We start from the raw sequence: 20,858 nt of genomic DNA on the forward strand, positions 1-20,858 counted from the left end.
CCAAGCTGAAACGTGGTAAACTCTGGTACCTCATTGAATGGGTTGATTTCGGTCCCCAGCACCGCGAATGGGTGGAAGAAGGGGATATTCGGGCCCCTTACCTGCTTCGTTGTTTCCACAGGAAGTTCCCGGACAAACCGGGAGGTCTCCCGCCCAGCCCGGGAGGTCTCCCGCCCAACCCGGGAGGTGGTGGTTAAAGTGTGTTTTTGAGGGGGCAGTATGTCAGCAAGCTGCCATGGTGTTCTGTGTGACTTCTGGTTGTACATATGTGATCCCTGTCCCTGCCAGCTGACCTATGTGTTTGCCTGCTGTAATGCCAAAGTAAAACAACTGGAGGATGTGAGGGGGAGAGTATGCTTCGCTGCCAGCTTGTTATTTCTCAAGCCTGAGAACTGCACCTGTGTTGTGTCTACTGTTTGCCTGGTTCCCAAGATCTGAGCAAGGAACCGTTTTCTCCTGCCCAGGCTGCGGTCACACGCAACATTAGCCACGCAAGAGATATGGAAGACAGGCGGAGTTTCCGGGCGCGATCTCACCAGCACATCTGGGGAGCGTAGCGCTTCCGTGGCACAACCGAGGCTTCCTCCCGAAAACGCGCAGCAAAAAACTAGTACCTTGGAGGTACTAGTTTCCGGAAACTGCGGGGCAAGGGCGGGCGTCTGATCACATTTCCGGTGGCATCCGGCGTTCGCCCATGTCCCCTTGCGAAGAAGGTTTTTTTCCCCCCCAAGTCTTCGTGGTTGCGCACACGCACCCAACGGAGCATGCTCATTCTCGATGCTTGGGGATCCAACACCCAGTTCGCCGCGCCGCGCGCTTCTTCGTTGCGCGCAGGCATGTGTTGTGATCGACGCCTCTCTGTAACCACGGAAGCTCCACGGTACCTCCACAGAACCTCCACAGGAGGTATGATCGCTTTACTGCGTGTTAGTTTGCCCCGGGGCAAACAGCCACGCTTCTCCCCCGCAGTTTCCTGCGCGTGTGACCGGGGCCAATGATGAATATGAGGATTTGGTTATAGTATGTTTTGCTACTTGGAAATAATGCCTGTAGGAAAATGCAGGCTTTCCATATGCGTGAAGTGAACATAGTGACATGGGTTGAATCCAGACTAAATTTTCCAGGATAGCTTAGTGGTTGCAGTGGAAGCGGGAAGCCACTCACAGAAATCAGACGGGAATATGCTCAAAGAGCACACTGGAGCTAGCCAACCATGATAGCCAAAACCCATTAAAACTGACAGAACTTACCCATTTATTTCCATGTAAAATAAAAATCTTAAAAGCAATAGTATATAAAAATATAAAAGCATTTACAAACTCGCAGCAGTTACATGAGGTCAAGAAAGAGGGACAGAACATCAGTAACAGGGTTGGATCCCACAGAAAACTTCAGCAGGCACAAGGGGACAGGCAATTTTTAAAAATCCCTCGTTCCTGCAATAGCCCTCCCATTCCCCCTCCCATCTTCTCTCCTCCAGGAGCAGGGCATTTTGGGCTGCAGTGGGAAGTGGAAGTGTGAAAGTCATGCTCTGCTGACAGAAATCCTTCTGTCGGTGGGTATTTTTGGTGGGATCCAACCCATAACTTCTAAAAAATTCTAGCCTATCTTGAGGAGCTACAGTTCAGTGGTAGAGTACCTTGCCTAAAGTCAAAGGTTCAGTCTCTAACAGCTAAGAAACTCAAGTTGTAGATGATGTGAAAGTCTTCTACCTGAAACCCTGGAGAGCACTGCCATAAGAACATAAGAGACGCCAATGTTGGATCAAGCCAAAGGCCCATCCAGCCCAACACTCTGTATCACACAGTGGCCAGAAATACCAGTGCCATCAGGAGGTCCACCAGTGGGGTCAGGACATTAGAAGCCCTCCCACTGTTGACCCCCCAAGCACCAAGAAGACAGAGCATCACTTGCCCCAGAGCCCCTATCTATACCTTGTGGCTAATAGCCACTGATGGACCTCTGTTCCATATGCATATGCCAATCATTACAGCCAATCAGTTCCATCTATTGAAGTGTGGTATCTTCCAGTGGAGGAAGACTTCTTGCTCCCAAATAAAGATACTTCGATTAACAGAAAGGAATTGCTGGATTCAACCACTGTTTTTCAGTTGTTTTAAATGGAAAGATGCTTTCTTATGTCTTGTGCAACACTGACCATGACATGGGCCCAGCTCCCTTTAAGTCTGGCATCTTCAACTGATCTTGAAATAATTGGGCTCATCTGCAGCACATAGAACATGTTGACTAGCTGGGAAAGTATATGGTCTCCACTGCTTCCACTCATTGCTTTGAGAATAGTCAACAACTCACCAGTGTGGTTCAGGATTCCTATGAGCTGGATTCACACAACCATAAAGCACATGCCATCTGATTATTCAATACTTGACAAATCACAGCTAAACATGTGAACCAACTGCACTGAAAAGCATCATGTCTGTGGCTTGGAACCTATCTCCCCTTCCACTTTCTGCTCATGGATGAGGGGAAAGCTATTTTCGCTACAGCCTTATATTCTAAACCCCATGACCCAAAACAGTACAATTGGGGGGGGGACACAGAAGATTGGGGGGGATTGATGCAGGGGGGATTGATGCAGGGCTGCTCTGTTCACACTATGCAGGATCTGAGCGAATATGAAACATTCGTTTGCAGTGCTTGTTGCAGTTAACATAAGAACATAAGAGAAGCCAATGCTGGATCAGGCCAATGGCCCATCCAGTCCAACGCTCAGGCCGAAGAAGACAGAGTCAAAAGGCTGGGACACTGGTGGGAAAGACAAATGCAGATTCCGCCTCAGTCACACAGTGGCCAAAACTACCAGGTGCCATCAGGAGGTCCACCAGTGGGGCCAGGACATTAGAAGCCCTCCCACAGTTGCCCCCCCCAGCACCAAGTTGACTAGTGATGAACACGCAACTAGCTCAGTGTTTCAGTTAGTGGCAGGGCAAGCAGACAGATCATTTCTTTCAGGGGAGGGCTTTCTAGCACGGACAAGAGGGGTCCAAACAGTGACTCAGTGCCTTTGGGAGGACTTGAAGAAACAGGAACATGAGTGGAAAGAAGGAATCTGAGCAGATATCAAGACAAAGGCACCTCGCCGACAGCCGTGAAGAAGATGATGTGAAAGGCTGATTGTATGTTCTCTGCGTAACCTTAATAATCTCCAAACACAGTTTGGAAAATATCTTGAATCCATCTCTTAATGCCTAGAGGAAATTTTCATCCAAAGGTAGCGTGACATTGAGATTAGTTTCTAATGAAGGCGGCCAAGTTGGAAGGAGGGGGGAAAGCCAACACCTGGCATTTCAATTTATCTTACCTTTCAAGTAATTTATTCGGTAAATAAATAGCTGATTACCACAATAAGCTTCCCTTGGCTTTGAGAGCTGGTCCGACTATTGCAGGCTATAGAATTGAAAGCTTGCATATGTTTGAAAGGGAGAGAGAGAGGGAGAGAGAGAACTTCTTGAAATACACAGCTGGATGTTTTAGCAGAGAATAACATTCTTTATACTCGGCAGCATTTTCTCTTAAATCTCAGCTGTCATCGCTGGGTAATATCCCCACCCTATCAGATGACATGGATGCCCCAAATTTCCCATCACCCTCCGTCTACTTAAAATGCTTTTGCTTTCCATCTAATTGGTAGAAGATCAGATAGTGACTATCTTCAAATGAAGTCTGTTGTTTTTAGAATGTTAACAGTCTGAAACCAAGCATGACAAACAACCCAGCCTCCTCAATTGTTTCAGTATATCTTGAGGGCTGATGCAGTTCTAAGGGAAGAACACCAAGGATGGATTCTCTGTTGCATTACTAGAGCTTAACTATTCGAAACAAGAGATGCTTTGAAACTGACTTCCCAGTCCTAGAGGATAGTTCACAGCCTCATAACAAGCCTCCCAGTCCTATGGGAGTTTTTGCATTGTCCATATAATTTCACGTGCCTCTAAAATTTTATTTATTCGTTTATTTGACACCCCACCTTTCTGTTCAAGAAAAAACCCGGAAGAACAGTCTTACCAGTTAGCTACTGACAACCAATTAAAAGGATGTCAGACAACAAGGTGGGGGGGGAAGACCTCTTCCAGAAACAGCAGATAACATTGGACTACATGGAGCAAAGGGCTGACTCAGGACACGGCAAACCAAAGTAAATTGTGCTCCCCCACCAAAAAAGATTCCCAGTGACATGATAATTTTCAACCTCCAGTACGCTTTATGTAGTATAAGCAATCAAGCACAGGGGACCAGAGACTAGAGGGGTTCTCTCAACAGGACAGGACATAGTTGGGTTGGATCCAACCAGCTTTTTTGCCATTGAAAAGGAAGGAGTGATCCTCTTTGGCCACCAAAAAAGGGAGTAATGGGTAGTAAGATGGCCAGTTCCTGATTGAAATAAGTAGAAATGAAGTACATCATGAAAAGCTTGAGGATGAAATCCTATATATACACTTTTCCTTTGGAGGAATCCTCAGAAGACTCAGGGAGACTTCTGTCCTAGGAACATGTAGAGGGGGCATTCTCTAATTATTAATTCTTTCAGTGGGATTCTTGGTAGACTTTTGACAGATCGGGTTTAATATTACCTGGCTCACTAGAGTTTAAAATGCTGCTACACATGGCTGATCTGGCTGAGCTAGATAAATACCTGTTCTAGGCCCAGATATTCCTCCCTATTTTCCTTCCTTTCCCAACATGTTGGCTCTTCGTTCAATAGCAGGTAGCTTTTTAAACACATTCTTTCTTGGCACAAATACAGTGAAATCTGTATTAACACAACCATGCAATCTGAAAAACCTGCAGTGGCTGGATCATGCATTGTTGCCTTCTGTAATGTTTAAAGTGGAGGATGAAAGTCCTTTGCAGGTTTCCTCTTGGCTCCACACTTCCCCTGGGCCAGGCTACATCTGCCCTGAGCCACATTGAGACCCGTACTTCATTTGCTTCTTAGGAAAGGGCCAAGGCAACTACATCCCCGCCCCATTGGCTGGGAATGAACTTCTGAATGTGTGGCTTTGTCTGACTCTCTGTGCTGAGAGATACACTGCTCAGGCTGAATATCTAGGCCAGACTCAGTGGTTTTATATGGTCAAATGAAACTCTACTGCATGGGTGTCAAACAAAATGCCTGGGGACCGGAACCAGCCCGTCCAGGGCTCTTACTTGGCCCTCAAGCATCTGGTAGGTATGGAAATGTAAGGTACTCCCTCTTTTATGGTATCCCTTGGAAAAAACCTAGTCTTCCATATGATTAAATGCATTTATTGGGGCTTTTGTGAGTTCCCCAGTAAATCAATTGCTCTCACTGCTAGGAATCAATTGCTTTTGTTTGTATTTTGAATAAAAAATAACATTGTCAATTGGGTTTGCCGGTGTCCTTTATAAAGTTTACATCTCCAGTAGCTGGCATTACGTTTTATGGCACGCATGGCCTGGCCCGACAAAGTGACATTTATATCAGATCGGGTCCTCATAACAAATGAGTCTGACACCTCTGCTCTACTGGTTCCTTATGTCACTAACCTGACCTCCTCTGAACCAGCAAAGATAATACCATAACTGATAGCCAGAAACACAGGGAGTATTCAAGAACAACAGAAGGCAGTGAATCTGCTCCCCCCTCCAGGAAGCTCGGGGCCAAACTACAAGTGATGGCAGCCAATGGTCCAGCTCGTGGCTGCTGATGCCATTTTAGAAGCATTTGTGGTTGTTTAAAAATTGCTGCAAGGCCATGGGCAATTTTTAAAGAACTACAAATACTTCTAAAGTAGCATCGGCAGCCATGGGATGGACCCGTGGGCACCGTCTCTTATAGTCTGGCCCTTAGTCATTAGAACAGACAGTAAGAAGCACCTGAGTTTCACTGCCAGAGTTTGAGATTTCCCCAGTGACTTTACACAATGTTCTTATGAGTACAAAAGAGGATGCTTTACTCCACGCTCATTGGAGGATGGAGTGGAATGTAAATGTGATAAATAAAATCAATTCACCAAAAGTCTTCAATTCTCCCCATGAGAGCTTATATTAGTTTTTATTAGTTCTGAAGTACAGTTTTCACTATCAGGTACCAGAGTAAAGTTTTTTTAGTCGTATTGACTTCTTCCATTTTGAGTCCCAAAAGCAGAATTTCCGGTGCTTTTTTAAGAGCTTATATTAGTTTTTATTAGTTCTGAAGTACAGTTTGCATATTGACATATATATTGTACATTGGCAAAGCACTTTGGAAATACTGCATATGATCCATCAGTTATTTAAAATTACCAAGTTAGAGATACGGGTCAGAACACATCTGTCTCAGGGCTCCCACACGGTCCAAAGCCCAAAACTAAGAGCCCTCCGCAGGCCTTTGGATGTACCCCTGAATCCAGAAATTAGATGTATCAAGCTCTGCAACTCCATCATTCCACTCTTGGCCCTTTGCTTTGTTGGTTCCCAGAAGTGAAGACAGAGGGCATACCTGTGGTTATCCAACAATGACAAACTGCAAGGCATAAAGACAGGAGGCCCTGTGAAGTTCTGCAACCTCTTACCTGGGCAAGTAGTCATCAGACATTCTTTCCTACTGAGGTGCTCATCTGAGCTCAGACCACCCTTTAAAGCAATGTCCCTTGTCTGGGAGCTAATCCAGCTCTAGCCAGGTTCCATTCAAACTTTGTTCAGTACCACAAAAGTTCTCAGCCTAACTGGTACTGGACAACACTTTGTCATTTATTTACAGCCCACTTTTCTTGCTGAGACTCAAGGCAGATTTGTTGTTGCTTTTTGCCATCAAGTCACAGCTGACTTATGGCAGCCTGGTGGGGTTTTCAAGGCAAGAGACGTTTGGTTTTCCACCTCACAACCCTGATATTCCTTGGAGGACTCCCATCCAAATACAAGCCAGGGTCGACCCTGCTTAGCTTCTGAGATCTGACAAGATCAGGCTGGCCTGGGATATCCACCATGAGACAATCTGGGAATAATGAAATGGGATTTGGCCTGAATTAGAAAATAATGAGAGCAACAAACTGTGTAAGGCAAGGTATACTAAAAATAATTAAGAAAGTGTAATTACAAAGGTAAAACACAATACCATAAAAGAAAGATGACAACTACAATAATCACTGCAGTAGACTACAGTCCTATTCCACTCCTGGACTGTTCCATTCTACTACGGTTCTAATCCCTTTATAAACATGCCCTCCTGAATATTTCTGTTTTGCACATTCTGTGGAATGACAGCAGTACGGCAGCCACCACAGAGAATGTACATGGATGGGCATGTTGATTTGCAAGGTGGCACCTTCAGAAGGCTTTGCTCAGATGAGCATGATGTTGAAGCAGAGCATAGTGAGAGAGGCAATCTAAGGCCACTGAGAGCTTCATAGATGATAACCGTCATCTTGAATTGTACCCGCTGGCGGGTAAGCAATGGAATGATGCAGAATGACCCACCTAGATGGTTTCATATGGGTAGCTGTGTTGCTCTGCAGTGGAAAAGCAAGACGGGTCCAGGAGCACCTTAAAGATACCATCTGACAAAGAGAACTTTGCCTCTCAATAGCTTATAGCATGTGACGAAGGGAATTTGACTCTGAAAGCTTGTATCACCTGAAGAATGGGGCTTTGACTTTTGAAGGCTTATACCATCTGATGAAGGGGGCTTGACTCTCAAAAGCTTATACCGTGGAAAATCATTGATGATTTGCCTAGCGCCCAATAGTTTCCTCTGTCTCCCTCTAGTGTTGATTTCCACCAGCAGGTGAAAACTTTTTTTGTTTGATTTGGCATACCCCCAGTAAGTGTTATTGGCCCTCCTCCCTGGTCATGTTGTCATGTGCGTTTATATGTTGTTATTGAATTGAACTGAAATGGAATATTTTATATATACTTTATTTTAAAGGCTGTTTTAATGACTTGCATGTTTGAATGTGGACCTGTCTTAATGTTTTGATGTTTGCCACTTTAAGGAGCCTATTTGGGTGGAATGGCAGCACAGAAATTAACAAACTAATAATAGTAACTGGGCTGCAACGTTCTCTATCAACTGAAGTGTCCAAGTTGACTGTAAGGTCATGTAAACTATCAGTTTAATTTAAAACTTTCCTTTGAAATAAGTCATTACAAGTAGGATATTTTTACAAATGGGGTTTATTCTCGTGTTAATTTGTTTTAGAAAAAACAATAATTTTAATTCAGAAACAATAAGATGCAATTATAATTCAAGAACAAGAGAGGGCTTCTCAGGTAAACAGACTATATATTTAGAACAAAATGTATGAAACAAAGAAAAAAGAATGAGGCTCACTGGCCTTTCATAGCAGGTTCCTTACCTCCAGTTTACAGAAAGCACTTTACATAGAACTTGGCTAGGAACTGTACCAGATTCTGGAGCCCTGGAAATATACTAAACCATGGAATGGACTTCTGAAAATTATAAAAACCCAGTTTCTGAATTGTTACAGAGGATATGAATTAATGGTTTAAACCTGGCTTTAAAAAGCAGGTGAGTTGATGGAGAGATTAATTGCTTTTCTTGTTGTGTGTGTTCTTGAAACAAACACCCACAAGTGAAATATCTCGATCTGTACAGTTAGGTTTGGCATTTAACTTGTTACTACACGATTTCGTTTGTAGCCCCTACTGAAACGAACATTTATTTCTACGAATTTTGTCACATCATTAATATCTTCATACAGAGATCACACATCCTTTTTTCAGACGAGCCATTCAACCATAGAGTCAACATCTGATTGACCTTACTTACAAACAACCTTTGACAGCTGGTGGAAGAATGACTAATGACATGTCTCCTTCCCTCCCTTCAAGAATTCCTAAGTATTTTCTTATATCTAAGCTCTGAGTGATCCTATTGGAATTGGTAATTCCCTAATTTCAGCAAATATTTACAGACATGTATTAGTTTTCCTAAGTGATTCAAGACTGTATGTTTTAACGGATGAAATACTTTGGTTCTAAATGACACCCACCAATTTAATGGGGAAATTTTCTATTAAATCTGTTGCTCTTAGTGTGGTCAAGTAGGTGCTTCTGGTTGTCCTGGAAGGAAGCACATACCTTAATGCAGGGGTTCCCAACCTTTTTGAGCCTGTGAGCACATTTGGAATTCCGACACAGAGTTGTGGGCACAACCACAATATGGCCACCATAGGAGACAGAGACAACCACAACCACAGAGGAAGCCCAACTTTGAGGGATAAGAGGAGTAAATATTAAAAAATAAACTGGGAAAGAGGAGTCAGAGACAGAGTAAAACCAACACTGTAGTAGCTGGCAGCAATGTTCCCTCTAAGCTGTGGAGTCTTGTGAGCAACAATTCTACTTTGTGAGCTAGTGGCATTAAAGTTGTGAGCAAGCAATTTGGCTACTGCAAAAATTAGTTTGCTCTGGAGCCATCTTTCCTGAGCTAAGACAAAAATGTGTGAGCCAGAGGCTAAAAACCTATGAGCTAGCTCGCACTAACTCAGCTTAGAGGGAACACTGGCTGGCAGCTCTTCGCACAGCCAATCAGTTATCCAATGGGCTATCAGGAGCCACCTGGCCCCACCCACTTTCTGAAAATACTTGGCAAGCACCAGGAAAAGTGTTGGCGGGCACCATGGTGCCCCAAGACAGCACATTGGGGATTCTTGCCCTAATACAACTCATAAAATATACCTAACCATTCACTAGGGCTTTGATAAGCTCTACAGCAGGAGTGTTGAACTCATTTGTTATGAGGGCTGGATCTGACATAAATGAGACCTTGTTGGGCCAGGCCATGTGTGTCATAAAATGTAATGCCAGGTAGCGGAGATATAAACTTTGTAAAGGACACAAACACAAAGGGTTTTTTTTACTTAAAATAAAAATATGCTTTTGTTAATTTTGTATTGTAGCTCTGAAGGCTATTCATTATGTTTTGCAAGGTTGTTAGTAGTTGTTATTGTTTTTGAAAATTTAATAAACATTTATTGTTAAAAAAAATAAAAATATGCTTAAAACATTAGCTCTGTAAGCTGCAAGCCTACTTTTGATTTATTGACATGCACCACAGAAATCTCATGCTCAGAGTTCTGAGTCTAGGACCCAGGTTAAAACATGAAATGGCTGAGTCTGGCAAAGCAAGCTATGATAAAGCAGCAGCAGCAGAACTGGAAGCAGGAGATGGCCAGTTCCACTGCGGGTCTGATGGAAGCCCTCCGGGAGCCTGATCTGGCCCCCGAGCTGCATGTTTGACACCCCTGCTCTACAGTGTGAGACAGGATACATATCTGCAAACATCCTCATTAGCTATCCACAGGCACGTAGTTACGATGGGGCATTTTGGGGGCGCACCCCCTCACTTGTAAACCCGACGAGCCTACGTTAACTTGGAAGTGACGTAGGCACATCAATGATGTTGGGGGTGATGCTAACCCCTCCCTGACCATTCCAACCACCCTTCGGGAAGCCAACCAGAGAACCAAGCCGCTTCTGGGTCATACACCCTCTCCACCTTCTCCAAAGGGCTTGCTAGATATGCCCCATTTACAACCATGAAGAATGCCATGCCGCACTATACCTTTAAGGCATTTTAGGAAGAGTGCAAGAAAGAACCCCTGCCAGCATGTCTCTAAAAACCCCTCCATTAACAATCACCAACTCGTCTCCTCCATGACTAAATGGCATTCTAGTGTGCACACTACTCCTAACGGGGGAGAGGGGAGTCAATGAGGGAAGAGGGCAAGACGAGCAGCAGCCTGGAGCTTGCTGGCTAGGAAGAGGAGAAGAAAAAGGAGATGGGGGAAGCTTCAAGCAGCAGCAGCAGCACTCAGATGGTGGCAGCTGGCAGCAACCGGTCACCACACGCTGGCTTCTTCTGCAGATTCTGTCCGTGCGCCTTGCCAGTTCAGCCTTATGGTGGGAGGCGGAGAGAGCTTAACACACAAGTTAGAGATGCTCGCCTGTAAATGAGAGTGATAGCGCTCTGTGCTGAAAACCTCTCCCTCCTCCTTTTCTAGGCAGAGAAAACGAGGCTGTGGCAAGGGGGAACACCCCAGTGTAGGTGGTGTCGGCTGAGAGGATGGAGAGGGGCGTCCTCTCAATGGGTCTTCCTGCTTCTGCAGCTGGCTTCTCAAAAAAAACCTGAAGGTTTTGGACATCTTAGCACTTCAGAGCAGACAGCAGAATTTCATTACCATTTTAAGACCTTCACTGAAAGTTCTGCTCCCAATTACCTTCCTTTCAGGAGGCTTAACTGTTATGAAAAAGAGGAGAGCTCTGTTTTTGAGGAATGATCTCCTCCCCTTGTTCCATGTTTCATTCGTGTTCTTCTGCCCTTCCCCTTCAGAAACTTCTGGAAAGCCCATCTGTACCAGAAGGCCTTAGGTTAGATTGAAGAGGAATATGTTTGGGGTTTTGTGGTACAGCTGCTTCATAATTTAATATTCAACAGTCACTGATACTTTTTTATTCATTCTTATCGATTGGGAGTAAACTTTATTCCTGCTTCAAACCTCTATACAAAAACCAGAAAGGGTTATTTTTCAGCCTTCGCAATACTGGAATGGAGACTTTTTCGTCAGAAAAGTCCACAGTAAAACTCCGTTTTCCCGGACTTCTAGGGAATTGGCATCACCAATGAACAAGAGCCAACATTGTCAAAATCATCTGAACAGTAAGTCAAGGCTCCTTCAAGAGCCAGAAATATTACTGGAAACTCGTCTTTCCAAAAATTATTATGCCTCAACTTTGCTTCCTCTGCTAGGTCAAAGTGGTTACATCCAATTAAAGATATATACCTACTGCTATCCAAGACATTATTTAGCTGTGACTATATTTTATTGCTCCAGAAATCCTTTAAAGACTAAATTAATCATCAATGTGGCCCTTTTTTAAAGTACATGTTTAGAACAAACGCAACAAACCCCAGGTACCAAGAGATTTCTCTCCAAAGCAAATATACAAAAACCAGCAGAAGGCAATCGTACAGCTCGTGATCATACAAGAGGACATACTGAGAGACCTCTGAACAGGGTCTTTTTTTTTAAAACATAGAGAGCAAGTGCAGGACCCTAATTCATATCAGGGCTATGATGTGGAGACACCACCAGCATAGTGTAGTGGTTAAGGGCAGTGGACTCTAATCTGGAGAACCAGGTTTGATTCTCCACTCCTCCTCCACATGAAACCTGCTGAATGACCTTGGGCCAGTCACAGTTCTCTCAGAACTCCCTCAGCCCCACCAAGGTGCCCGTTGCAGGGAGAGGAAGGGAAGGCAATTTGTAAACTGCTTTGACACTCCTTATGGTCAAGAAAAACAGGGTATAAAAAACAACAACTCTTCTTCTTACCATTCCCTCCATATCATTTTTCTAACCACAAACAACCTCTCCACTCAGCCGCTGTTTGTCTCACGGTGGGACAAGCATGCAGAATGTTGAATGCCTCCTGTACATTCCCCTCAAGGAGCAAACAGGATCTTCAGCATGGATGCCATTTACCATTAATTTTTTTAAAAATTCATTAGCATCCCTAATATATACCTAAACCACAAAATGAACGTATGATCTTTCTTCTCTCTACCACAAACACTCAAATAACAGTGCAACAGAAGAATAATGTACTAGGTAGATACCACAAATAGAACTTCTATACCACCTCAGCTACAATTCTTTTCGATTTGGACAGTTCACACATTCAACTGAGATTCATCAAGCGTTGTACATGCAGGAATGAATGAATCCAAACCACTTACAGAACTGCTTAAGAAATGTTTCCTTGTACATCAAGTATGAAGAAAATTAAAATATTTTGGGTCGGCAATTTGTCAATGTTAGTGCTCCTGAACAAATAGCTTTGCTTTCTCCTCTGATGCCTCATATACCCCCTTTCTATTTTACATGGAATATTTATTTACACTTTTTACTATTTATAATTTAGATTTATATACCGCCCTTCTCTGAATTCACAGAGCTCAGGGTGGTTGACAACAGAACTGTACAGGAGTTAAATAGTTAAAATAGCATCAGATGGTGCCAAATAGATATACAATATTCTCACAATAAGCAAGAAAAGCTGGGTGGGGAGGGGAAGGGAGTGCCAGGTAGGATGGAACCCATTTCTGTCCTCAACCAAAAGCCTGGCAGAACATCTCTGCTTTGGACACACTGCAGAACTGCATAAGGTCCCACAGGGTGTGGATGATGTCTAGCAGAGAGTCGCACCAGGTAGGAGCCAGGGCTGAGAAAGACCTAGCTCTGGTTGAGGACAGCCAGACATCTTTAGGGCCAGGGACCACCAGTCAGTTGTTCTCAGCAGAGTGTAAAGCTCTTTGGGGGACATACCAGAGGAGATGATCCCAAAGATACGTGGGTCCCAGACTGCTCATGGCCTTAAAGTTCAGAACCAAAACCTTGAACCTGACCCAGTACTCCACTGGGAACCAGTGCAGCTGGCTCAGCACAGGCTAAATATGTGTGGTTCTGTGATGTTCCTATCAGGACCCGCACCACCACATTCTGGACCAATTGTAGTTTCCAGTTCAGTCTCAAGGGCAGGCCAGCATAAAGTGAGTTACAGTAATCCAGTCTGGAGGTGACTATTGCGTGGATTACTGTGGCTAGCTCAGGGCAAGATAGGAAGGGGGCCAGTTGCCTTGCCTGGTACAGTTGGAAGAATGCCAGCTGGGCAATGTTTGTGATCTGAGCCTCCATAGACAAGGAGATATCCAAGACCAAGTCCAAATTCTTGACGGCTTGTGCCAGTATTAGAGGTGCACCATGAAGAGTGGGGAGTTGGGTCCCCAATCCGGAATCCCACCCACCCCACCACAGATACTCCATCTTGGTTGGATTCGGTTTCAGACAGTTCTTCCTCAACCATCCTGACACAGCCTCCAGCCCCTCGGCCAGATTTTGTAGGGTGATGCCCAGCATACAGGTGACATTCCAGTCTGAAACTCCATGCCAGCTGGGCAAGGGGGCATATATAGATGTTAAACAACATCAGGGAGAGGATTGCTCCCTGAGGAGCCCCACATGTTAAGGGGAACCTAGTTGACACCCTCCCTCCAGCGCTACCCTCTCTCCTCCAGAGAAATGAGGTAAGCCCCTGTAAGACTACCTCACAAACTCCTAAGTTGGCAAGGTGGTGGGTCAACAGGTCATGGCTGGCCGTGTCGAACGCTGATGTAAGATCTAACTGTAAAAGCGGCACCGACCTGCCTTGATCCAGTTGCCTACAGAGATCACATGTTAGGGTGACCAATGCTATCTCCATCCCATGGCCAGGGCGGAAACTGGACTGGAACAGATCTAGTGCCGATGTGTCATCCAGGAAGCATTGGAGCTGTTCATCTACCACTCTCTCAATTATCTTGCCCAGAAACAATAGATTCAAAACTGGGTGGTAATTGGCAGGATGTAAAGGATCCAAAGATGGCTTTTTCACATTTTACCACAGCCTCTTTCAGACCCTCTGGATACATCCCCAAATCTAAGGACTGTTAGATAATGTCCATCAGAGGGCTCCATATTCCAACTGGGTTTCACCAGCCATGAGGGACATGGGTCCAAGAGGCATGTGGTAGGCCTAACAGCACCCAGGATCCTGTTAACATCAGCCAATGAGACCTGGCTGAAGTTGTCAAAGGGGCGGTGGCGCAGGCAGTAAAATGCCTGCTTTAAAAAAACCCAACAACACTCGAGCAGCCACTATGGCTGTTCGAGACACACCGCGGTCGAGGTGAGCTCTCGACCCTAGCCCTAGCTCCTGCCCACCCAGCGGTTCGAAAGCTGATGTAATTAAAATGCAAGTAGATAAATGGGTACCCACCCTTAGAAGGGTGGGGGGCACCCTCCTCCATGAGGTGCGTGGATGGCGGTGGCGGAAATGGTGGAACACCAGCAGCTGAGGTGACGTGGCGGCGGCAGCAAGCAGCAGCAGCGACAGACCGGAGGAGTGATCCCTGGTGGCCAGCGGCGGGAAACAACGAGCGGCTGCCGTGCAGCAAGAGGCGCAGTGACATCATCCTCAAAGCGCGGCGGAGCCTGAGGGATGTAAGCTGGGCCGAAGGAGGGCGTCAACTCCATGCCGGATCGAGCACCAGGAGAAACAACAGCCGGTGAACCTCCAGGAACGAAGCCAGAAGCCGAAGAACATCAGCCTCCACCAGGGTGCCGGTAGGCTGCCCCATCCCCCTTCCAGAATGTGGCCGTAGTTAAGGATAAAATCGTGATTAGCACTCTTCAAATGTGAACCGCCCAGAGACCCCCACGGGGGTTAAGGCGGTATACCAAATCGAATAATAAATAAATAAATAATAAATAAATACCGAATCCAAAGGCAGCCAAGGGACCTCCAGCTCATGTACTGTATCAACATTGGCTGGAAAGTCGTGGCGGAGCTCACAAATGCCTCACAGCTAATAGTTGAATTACTAATATTCTGTGTTCTCTCAGTAAGAGAGTTTAAGGATCAAATCACCCTAAATAATTGTGCCGGGCGAGAGCTAGCACATGTAATGGAGGCTGAGTAAAATTATTTTCGCAGCCTTCACTCCCATCTCATAGGATTTCATAAACATCCTATAAGATGCTCTTGCAGCTTTGTCACAAAGATGCCGCCAAACTCGCTCTAGTTGTCCAAGCTCCCGTTTCATCCCCCTCAGTTCCATACTATACCAGGGGGATGGTTTTGAGTGGGGGTGAAGAGGATGTCAGGGGGCGACTTCATCAATGGCTTCAGAGAGACGAAATGGCAGAGAGAGAAATGGCTTTATGCCGTTGAGCCTTGTAGACTGCTTGGCTAGGGATGTTCCAAGACTCATCTTTAAGCTCTCGGTAAGATTTTAATGTGAGGTAAGACCTATGAGTCCTGACCTGGGTCACCCAGGCTAGCCACATCTCATCAGATCTCAGAAGCTAAGCGGGACTGGTCCTAGTCACTACTCGAATGGGAGACTGACAAGGACATCCAGGGGCAAGCAATGGCAAACCACCTCTGTTTGTCTCTTGCCTTGACAACTCCTATGGGGTTGCCATAAGTCAGCTGCAATCCGATGGTATTTTCCACCGTCAAGAGCTCTGGATCACTGGAGACATTTTGACTCCTCAAGCAAAAAAACAAAACAAAAAAACTGAACTGTGACCCCCCCCTCACCATGGTAAAAATAATAAATTAAAATGGCTGTCTTTTATTGGTACCTCAAAATCTTGCTTTACTCAGCTTAATGGTCAGCCTGATTATGATTCAGGAAGTTGCGCGGCATGTCTGGGTGCTCAATGTGTCTTCTTGAACACTGCCCCCTTTCCTCTGTCCCACAAGTCATTCCTGTAAGTTCCCTTGGCACGACAGATGGGGAAGAAACAGGATGTTCCTTGCTGCAGAAGAGAGCTCAGGTTTTCTCTCTTTCCACTTATTGGTGTTTTATGACAAGAGTTTTTATTTACAACAAAATGTTGTCTTCCCGGTGCTTCAGACTGAATTACAGAAAAAATTAAAGTGCCGTTTCTTTAGCTACATTTATGAAATTCACAATCAAGAGTAGGGAATAGCATCATATTCTCTATGGGAAATCAGCCATTATTTGGAGAAATTGAATGAAACATCTGTTTGAAGAGCAAAGAGAGTGAAAGAACGCTCCTGTCGGATTCTGTTTCTTTTCCTAAATCTGTTTTTTTAATGGCCTGATACTTCTATGTAGAATAAAAAGAGCCAATACAAATGTCACACCATTCACTTCTAATCAAACAGCAGACAAGTTGCATTGTGTAGCTGAGCCAGCAATACAGCACCATCTGGTGTGTGGACCGTGAAGAACACACGAACAGAGGAATGCCATTCTGCAATAAGGAAGGGTTTGCAATAAATAAGCAAGGAGCAAGGAAAGATCCTTGATCATCATGATACAAGGAGTACACCTTTTAAAACCATTGCTGGTATCAGCTAACAACAATTATAATCACGAACGACAGCTGTAAATATAACCGCTGTCTGAATTCCAGTTCTTAACACAGCTCTGAAAAGAGTTGAGTAAACACCGACTGATTAATCGAGAAAAATAGGGGGCCAAAATCGTTTCTCTGAGGAACAGAGCTCTGTAAAATGGAAGCCTATCCTTGCTTTGCTCCCCACTGGAAACAGCTCAGATGTCAGAGCCTCCCACCTCACACAGTCCAGCAGAGAGTTCATGGGCAACTACTATGCAAATCCAGAGGGGTGTCTGTGTTAGTTTGTTGTAGTGAAATTAAAGAGGAGTCCAGTAGCACCCTGAAGATTATTCCAGCATAAGCTTTCATGAATCAGAGCTCGCTTCTTCAGATGCACAGGATTGTTCATCCAAAGCAGGTATGTTTATCCTGATAAATGTTCTTACTATAAAGTTAGCTGCTTTGGATGCTCCTATGCATATGAAACTTTGACTCATGAAAGCTTACACTGGAACTAGTCTTTAAGGCTGTATCCTGTACAATGCTCTGAACTGGACTCTGCTGTCTTGGTAACCGACCTTTGGACTGAACTTTGACTCTGACCTTGGAATTCGGCTTGGACTGGCCCTAGATTCTAATAATGAGCAAAATTCTACACAATTGTCAAAGATAACAACGCTATCATAAGGCAGATTCCTCTGGCCCCTCCGCTGGCCTGACACAATACTAACTTAGTGCTCTGGAGTGCTTAACTCCTCGCTCCTACTGGCATCTCTCTCCAGGAAGTGTGCACCTCTCCCAAGATTCCAAGGCTATTTCCTGTGGAGGTGCTTCCTGCTTCCGTTGATGGAAGATTTAAAGGAACCTGTAAACTACACAAGAAAAAATAAACTAGCAGTTTGATTATGGGAGAGCTGATGATAACACAAGGGAGTAGGAGCTAGCTAGACAGTGCAAAGGAAGAAAACGTCCCCGATTTTCACTCATCACAGTAGGACTATACACAGTGTGGTACTGTACAGCTCACACTCCTGCTTGGGGGACTAAGATCCCACCCAGTAGCCTCTCCCTGTCTCCACACATTCAACATAACATCTGTGAATCGGTGCACTGCACAGAGAATGCATGCATGTAGGCTCTGCAGACAAATTTGTTAACCAGTCATCATGAGTTGGACTATAAGGAAGGCCGAGCACCGAAGAATAGATTCTTTCGAACTATGGTGCTGGAGAAGACTCTTGAGAGTCCCTTGGACTGCAAGAAGATCAAATCAGTCAATCCTCAAAGAAATCAACCCTGACTGTTCCCTGGAAGGCCAGATAATGAAACTGAAGCTCAAATACTTTGGCCACCAAATGAGAAGGGAGCACTCACTGGAGAAGACCCTGATGCTGGGAAAGATCGAAGGTCAAAGAAGACGGGGACGGCAAAGGATGAGATGGTTAGACAGTGTCATAGATGCAATGAACATGAAATTGAGCAAACTTCAGAGGACGGCGGAAGACCGGAAGGCCTGGCGTGATCTGGTCCATGGGGTCGCGAAGAGTCAGACTCGACTGTGCGACTGAACAACAACATCCTGAGTACATACTACTGGTATCTGTGTTGGCTCTTTCAAACATTATGCCAAATGCACATAGAGGATGGGGGGAGGGGCTCCATCCCCTGCAAGCTACTGAACAGACAACACTCCAAAGCATGTAGTGTTCTGTTATGTCTGAATTTCAATCCAGATATCCGCAGATAAGTGAAAATACACAATAAAAAAGGCAAGGTATCTTGGTAAGAGAAAGAGAGGATATGCTAACAGACCCTAAGGCAGGAAATCCATCTTACTGTTTATATACTGAATTTGATTTAACCATTCTTGTCACACAATTGAAAATGATTAAAGCCCGGTAAGGGAGAGACTCCTTCTTGAAATTCATATTCATGAGGGCCTTCTCAAAATCTCCATGTTAATCCATGCCTTTTGTTCTTGATTAATCTGGAGTGTTCTCATCATGCAGTCAGAGATCAGAATCATCACTTCAGTTTTCATGTGCTCTTTGTCAGAGGAAGGAAATAAGAAATATTCCATTTGGCTGGACTGGGCTCACTCTCTTTACATAAACAAAAAGGCACATGGGGGGGGGGATATATGAAACTGGTACTCCAGTACTCAACCTTTTGTACTCTACAATGAATTGTGACTGACATGAACAAACATAAACCAAATACAAAATTTATTCAACTTTGTGCAAACCAAAGATGGTGGGACCAGTGGGATATAAATGTTTTAATGAACAAATAATAAATAAAAGAGCTTACTACAGCATCCTCCTATCAGCAGGCTGGTTCAGTTCATATTTTTGTTACTGTCTAACCAAAGTGCTGTCTCTGAGGGCAACAAGAATCTATGGACACGTTCACAAGCAGGTCTTGCCTCAAAAATGATTTACTTGATTTATTTAGATTTGAGTTAAGCAGCACTTTAGAGACCAACAAGAAGTTCAGAGTATACGCTTTCGAGGGCCAAAGCGCCCTTCTTCAGACACAAGAAAGGTTATATCCTGAAACACTTGTTGGTCTCTTAAGGCGCTACTGAACTCAAATACAATCTGCCTGTTCTACTACAGGCCAACATGTCTGCCCTCTGAAGCTTAATTTATTTAGATATTTATATATTTCTTGATTAGATATTTCTCCTTAGTTGGGGCCCACGGTGGCTTACAGCATCGTTTTCCTGTTCTCCATTTTATCCTCAGAACATCCAATCTGTGAGACAGGTTAAGCTGAAAGTGACTGACCCAAGGTCTCCAGCAAGTTTCCAGGGTACAGTAAGGATCTGAGTCGTGATCTCCCAGATAGTAGTCCAGCACTTTAAGCCCTACCCGTGGCTATTTCAAAGTGTGAGCTGTGAAAGGCCAGAGTCTGCTTTCCTTGCTCACTGGCCTACCGCATATCCAGATGAAGCTTGAAAGAAATTTGTGGGAAATCAGCAATGTTATATTGAATAGAAACATCTATAATCTTATTACTAAGCCCAATTGATTGGGCTGCCATCCCCCCAGTCGGGGCAGCGGATCCCCCAATTTTGGGAGGCCTAATCCGCCATTGGCCAGCTGGGTACCATAGAGTTTTTGTCTCGAATGCTAGAGAGTCGCTGCATGACAGCCCCGGGAGGCCTAATCCTCCATTGGCCAGCTGGGTACCGTAGAGTTTTTGTCTCAAATGCTAGAGAGTCGCTGCATGACAGCCCCAGTGTGAAGACATCCCAACGAGGAGCCAGGAGCCCCCTGCTATGGGAAAGGTAAGACCTTGCAACCTACCAATTGAAGGGCTGTAGTTAGTGGAAGAACCATACAGAAAGGCCCAGGTTCAGTCCCTTCCTTCTCCAGTGAAAGGGAGCAGATTCTTGGAAGGACCTCTCTCACCTGAGACCCTAGATTGCAGCCGCCAGCCAAAGTAGACCAGGGGTCCCCAAGCTTGTTCAGCCCACGGGCACCTTTGAATTCTGATGTGTTGTGGTGGGTGCAGTCACACAGTGGCCGCCACAAAATGTCAGCCTTAGGAGGCTGAGCCAGCCACAGAATGGCTGCTGCAGCTTACCTTCAGCCACACAGTAAAGATCCTTGTGCTGTGATGCTGCTGCCAAAACATTTTTAAAAATCTGCACAGCCAATCAGATCTCCCATCCAAGACTTATGGCAACCCCAGCTGTTGTGGAGTGAGGCTCTCCACTGATTGGTACAGATCTATAGGCTGCTCTGGGAACTGTATGTCCCCTTCCCCAGTCCAAATCCAGACAATCTACATTTAAGTATCTCCTCTGGATTCCATCCCATTTTGTATTGCAATTTTTATTCTTATTATATTCTGAAAGAGAAGAACTTCCCTCTAAAGCAATTAGTTTTAAAACACACATTACATCTTCTATAATAAGCCCATGCTTATATCGTATTTCTCATCCCAGACTGG

This window comes from Gekko japonicus, unplaced genomic scaffold (genome assembly GCF_001447785.1).
Source record: "Gekko japonicus isolate JY-2015 unplaced genomic scaffold, Gekko_japonicus_V1.1 scaffold1771, whole genome shotgun sequence".
NCBI classification, from domain to species: domain Eukaryota; kingdom Metazoa; phylum Chordata; class Lepidosauria; order Squamata; family Gekkonidae; genus Gekko; species Gekko japonicus.